Genomic DNA, 6513 nt, shown 5'->3' on the forward strand with positions numbered 1-6513 from the left:
AAAACAATTTCAAAAATTTTTCAAAACTTTTGCAGACATTTTTTGGAAATTTTCAAGTTTTTGATTTCAAAAGTTGCGCTAAAAAACTCCAAAGACTACCTTTACTTGAGTAAAACTAAGTTTTCACGGCTTAAATTAAGCTTAAATAAGCTATTGCAAATACAAACCAACTTACTAATCAGCTCGAAATTAGACCAAAAATCAAAAATTTCAAACCGGTTTTTCTTAACACTGTGAAAAATTTTTGAAAATTCTAAATGTTTTTCGGATCACGACTGAAAGGGCTTTAATATGATATATCACTCAACCCTGCCCGATGATTATTCAGCTGACTAAAACACTTAGTCCGATGTTAGTTGACCAAAACACACCCGAATACAAAGTTCCTCCCCATTTTCGATGGTCGGAACAAAAACTGAAGATATACTACGGCTGTATTTTCCTCGTCTGTTACTTCGTAAATAGTCGATAACTTATCAGGCTTTTAAATTAGTTATAGCTTGCGTTTTATGCTATTTATCTTTAAAAAAACTTGCCTTAATTCACGTGGAAAAGATTACAAATTTTTAAAATTATGTGAAGGCATTTATTGATCACCTCGTGGACTGTAGCTTTCGCAAGTGGCAGTTGAGCAGGCGTTGTCGATAAGTTGTCCCGCGAACGCGATATTAGCCCAGCGAATCATTCGCGCCACGACACTTCCTTGTCGAGCTTTATCGTAAGCGAGTTCGTCGAAATCCTCGCCTTCCGGGAATTGAGCTTGTGAACAGAGACAATTCAGACCCTGAAAAATTTTTGCTAATTTCACCTTTGCTCCAAGTTAATATTTCCTGTTTACTCACCGTAAACTACTTGTTGATCAAAACAACGAAAAAACATATATAACAAAAATTAATGATTTCAAAATGCATAAGGCAATTATTTTAAGATATAACAATATGATAACTAAATGATGACCCGGTTGCTGCAGTTTTTGAATGCTGAATCATAAAAACCACATCACACCACCCTCTCCCCCCCCCCAAGTATTAGCTTTTATTACCAGTGAATGAATAAATACCTTGTATCCGCCTCCCCGGTAACCAGGCCCCACCGCCGCATCCCGGGGAGGAGCATCGGGAGCCCCACCCTCCACGTCACTCTCCTCATTTCCACTCGTGTTTCCCACATCGGTCACACTTAGGGTGGGGTTCTTTCCCCCTCCTCCCTCCTCCCCCTGCTGATTGGATGGGCGGACGAGGTTGAACGCCTTTCGGGCCCCCATGGACAGAAGACTGACCAGAATGTAGACCAGCACAGCAAACCCAAACACTGAAAATTTGAACAATTTTAAGTCTTTCTGTGAATATGAGGAAAAGTTTGAGACAATTTAAAAATTACCTAGATTAGCATTGATAAACAGAGACACTTTAAATTTTTTGAGCCCTAATGTCCAGTTTTTATATAACAAACGTTACTCTATCCTATAATTTGCTCAAATTTAGACCAAATCTCAAAAACATCAAGCCAGTTGTTCTCGATGCTGGAACAATTATTTACAATTTTCAGGCAGCCGTTCAAATCAAGACTGAAAAAAATTTTCTATGATATATCACTCAACCCAAACGGATGATCAATCGTGGTACTTGAAAACAAAAACAAGAAGAAAAATCTAAAACGCACTAGAATACAATGATCCTCCCCATTTTAAATAGTCGGTACAAATAAAAAATAAATCATAAAACACGATGTCACAATAAACTGACAACAATGGCAAAAATTTTCGTAATTTCATTTAACTTTTATAAGTGAGGTTACTATCAATTGTAAAGCCGGGGTATTTCATTTTTCAACGCAAATTAATTACTTCGCAAGACACAAATGAGACAACTTTTTGGATTTTTTTGATTTTTTCGACTTTTCAAAGTTTTTCTCATAACTCTGATCTCTGTTTTCCCGGTATGTTAGTTAAGATAATAGCTAAAAGATATAAACATTTTGTTATATTTTAAGTTTTTTTCAGCGTTTTTTGTAATTGTTTGAGTATTTCATTGTAACATTGGTGGATTGCACAGTTGTACATGAGGCATGATATTCTTAAGATCAGTAAAATACAAATTTCACATCAAAAGCTTATACGGTACCTTGTGCAAGGTTTTGATAAAAATTTGTCTAGCTTGGTCATTCTCCATAGATGTTTTTTTTTGCTGTCAAATTTGGATGAAAATTTGATTAGTTTTAAGCCTGTTTTTCGATAACTGAAAATTTGTTGAAAAATCCTTAGAAGTCTCAATGCTTTTGATCGATCAATCATTCATCAATTCTTTGTCTGACGTTTTCAGAACAAATAATCATCATACCATGAGTAGATAGGTGTGGACTGAATCCAAAATACTTATCATTCAGTTGCCTTATTTTTTGTGTGTTTTGGAATTTGCATCATTATTCTCTAATCTTATTGATAGAAGTTATTAAGAATTATCAGCGACAAAAAAAAATAAGAGACAAGGGTGAAAGATAACAGCTCGACGGGACATCTAGCCAATGAAACTTTAGGCCGAAATTTGAACTTTACAAGAACTTCAAAACGCTTATATTTTTCATCTGTTTAATTTTAGTTTTTTAGAATTTTTTTTCAAGACAATTCTCCCTTTGGAAATAAAATTTGTTTCTTTCATAAGCCTTTAACAGTTTTATGACTTTCAAAGTTCCTAAACATCATCTAAAGGCTGAAAACTGATGAAAAAACCATTTACTGGCAAACAAAGTCGCGAAATATTTCAGAACATTATTCAACTTGATAACATTGGGAATTTTGCGAAAATATTCGGCTTGAAGTCCCGTCGGTTTGATGAGCGACACCCCAAAATTTTCATTACCAAAGGAAACTGAATGAACAATTTGGCAATTTTGGGTTGAAAACACCCATATTTTGGTTTAAAAAAATAGATCGATAACTTTGAAACCTGAAACTTATGAACAAAACCACTGATCAAGAAACAAACTGGTAAATTTGCCGTATAAATATGTTGACGACTCACGCTTTTTAACACGTACCTCCGATCATTGAACTGTTTCTCGATGAAATCTTGGAATTATTGACTATATCTAGATGAGCCGAGGAGATAGTAAAAACCTACTGGAAAAATTTGGCGCCAATTCAAACAAGTAATCATTAACAATTTTTTTGAAACATTTGGTCTCCGGTGAGCTCAGAAAACCAGTTTATTTTTCTTTTATGTTCTCCTTCGCAAAGCTTATGTATCTACTGAACACTAACTTCTGTTGTTTTTACATTCTGTAAAAAAAATTTAATTAAATATGTGCAAAAGCATTAGTGTTGCAGTGGAAATGCAAATACTATTTTGGCTGGCCTTTTCTCTGGCTTAAGACTTAAGACACACAAAACCAAACCTGAATGCTCCGACTGCCTTTTAAGGTCTATGGAGCAGTAATAACATGAAAAACTTGAATGTAATAAAATAAATTTAAAAAAACTTTCAAGACATCCCCTCACACGCCATATGAAGTACAAAGTGATAGATTTTCCTCCTAATAACAATTCAATTATGATATATAAGCTTCCTTGAATCAATTTGAATGGTTTCTGAGGCGGGATAAATCTCTTTACAAAAAATGATCACAGGTAAAATAATTTTCAAATTTATGCTTAGGACAACAATAGTTTTCGAATGATAAAAAAATATTCCGTCAAAAATGGCTAAATGAAAAGTCGAAATTGTCTGAAGAAAAAAAACCCACCCCGAGCACAAATACTTTGTTACTTTTGTTATGAAAGTCGGAAGAACAAGATTTCTCGTATCAGGGCGAGGCCCTGAATGATTCGACTGCCTATAAAGGTCTATGGAGCACTAATAAAATGAAAAAATTAAATGTATTAAAATAAATATAGAAAAATTATAAGATTTTCTTGCAAAAATCATCCCCCACACGCCATATAAAGTACTAAGTGATAGATTTTGCTCCTAGTAAAAAATCAATTATGGCAAATAAGCTTCCTTTAACCAATTTGTAACGATTTCTGAGACGGGTTAAATCTCCGCTTACGCGTTAACCGCGCGAAACATATCGCACGTTAATTGTTCCAAATTGGCCAAAATGACATTTTTTAAACACCTTTAACTCAACAAAAAATAATTCAGTTGAAATATTTTTTCAAGTTTAAGCTCATAAGAATACCTTTCGAATAATGTTTTAAAAAGCCCGTCAAAAATGGCTAGTTAAAAAATCGAAGTTTGTCTGAAGAAAAAAACCCACCCCGAGCACATTTATTTCGTTACTTTCTTTATGAAAGTCGGAACAATGACCAAAATATAAATACTAAGTAAGTTGACTTGGCGCGGGTTGGATACCCCTCAGTCCGAACTATATACAACTAAAAACAAGAGGCTGATTTGACCACACAAGACCCCATTTGACCATTTTTTAACACTTTTTTGTTTTATTTCTGTTCAAACTTCATTAAAGCTGACCGTCAAAATCAACAATCTGCCTCCAAGAGAATAAACAGGTGTTTTGGCTAGCATTATTTTAGGTAGATTTTTTTTGATAGAGTAATAAACCGACATTGATAGCAAAAACGAGAATACGAGTAAAACCTAACAGTCCATTCAACTTTATATATAGTAACGGATATTCTACACAACTGTTAGCGCCGCACAAAGAACATGATTTAGGTTTTTCTTTCCCAAGTAAGACTACCCAGCCAATTTAGTTTAATAAAACCTGCAAACTTTTCAAGAAATGGCCAAATTATCTCCATTGCTGAAGATCGTTGAAGTTGATTGTGGCCAATTTATAAGCAATTCACACGCACGAGAAGTTTTATTTTGGACAAAAAAATGGCCAGCTCATCCGCACAGCAAGTTTGATTTTGGCCAATTAATGGGCCAAATTGTCCTGTAAGAAGTGTGAGTTTGCTAGTTTGACAAACAAGAGGACTTACGAGGAGTTTGGTACAAGAAAATTAGTTATTAAGCTTGAAATACAAACGTTGTCATCCCAGAGATATCCCGGTTTGTCGTAGAAAATAATGTATACACCAAAAAATTTGCGCTACCTCGAATGCAATATTAAATGGTGGTGCCACAAATGCAAAATCAGCAACAAAAATTTTTTTGCTTCCTTAAAAACCCGATGTTTCAACGCAGACAAACCGTTCGTAGTAAAATGGCCTTCGTTAACTTGACAACCAGAGCTTCAAAACAAAACCGAGTACAATCAATCTCCTAACCTCAAAGTCAAGCTCAAAGTCAGTTTTATGACTTTCAAAGTTCCTAAACATCATCTAAAGGCTGAAAACTGATGAAAAAACCATTTACTGGCAAACAAAGTCGCGAAATATTTCAGAACATTATTCAACTTGATAACATTGGGAATTTTGCGAAAATATTCGGCTTGAAGTCCCGTCGGTTTGATGAGCAATACCCCAAAATTTTCATTACCAAAGGAAACTCAATGAACAATTTGGCAATTTTGGGCTAAAAACACCCATATTTTAGTTTAAAAAAAAATAGATCGATAACTTTGAAACCTGAAACTTATGAACAAAACCACTGATCAAGAAAGAAAGTGGTGAATTTGCCGTATAAATATGTTGACGACTCACGCTTTTTAAAGCGTAGCTCCGATCATTGAACTGTTTCTCGATGAAATCTTGGAATTATTGACTATATCTAGATGAGCCGAGGAGATAGTAAAAACCTACTGGAAAAATTTGGCGCCAATTCAAACAAGTAATCATTAACATTTTCTTTTGAAACAATTGGTCTCCGGTGAGCTCAGAAAACCAGTTTATTTTTCTTTTATGTTCTCCTTCGCAATACTTATTTATCTACTGAACACTAACTTCTGTTGTTTTTACATTCTGTAAAAAAATTTAAATAAATTTGTGCAAAAGCATTAGTGTTGCAGTGGAAATGCAAATACTATTTTGGCTGGCCTTTTCTCTGGCTTAAGACTTAAAACACACAAAACCAAACCTGAATTCTCCGACTGCCTTTTAGGGTCTATGGAGCAGTAATAACATGAAAAACTTAAATGTAATAAAATAAATTTAAAAAAAACTTTCACGATTTTTTGTGAAAACATCCCCTCACACGCCATATGAAGTACAAAGTGATAGATTTTCCTCCTAATAACAATTCAATTATGATATATAAGCTTCCTTGAATCAATTGGAATGGTTTCAAAGGCGGAATAAATCTCTTTACAAAAAAAGATCACAGGTAAAATAGTTTTCAAATTTATGCTTAAGACAATAATAGTTTTCGAATGATAAAAAAATATTCCGTCAAAAATGGCTAAATGAAAAGTCGAAATTGTCTGAAGAAAAAAACCCACCCCGAGCACAAATATTTTGTTACTTTTGTTATGAAAGTCGGAACAACAAGATTTCTCGTATCAGGGCGAGGCCCTGAATGATTCGACTGCCTATAAAGGTCTATGGAGCACTAATAAAATGAAAAAATTAAATGTATTAAAATAAATATAGAAAAATTATAAGATTTTCTT

Source organism: Symsagittifera roscoffensis, chromosome 4 (genome assembly GCF_963678635.1).
Source record: "Symsagittifera roscoffensis chromosome 4, txSymRosc1.1, whole genome shotgun sequence".
NCBI lineage: Eukaryota > Metazoa > Xenacoelomorpha > Acoela > Convolutidae > Symsagittifera > Symsagittifera roscoffensis.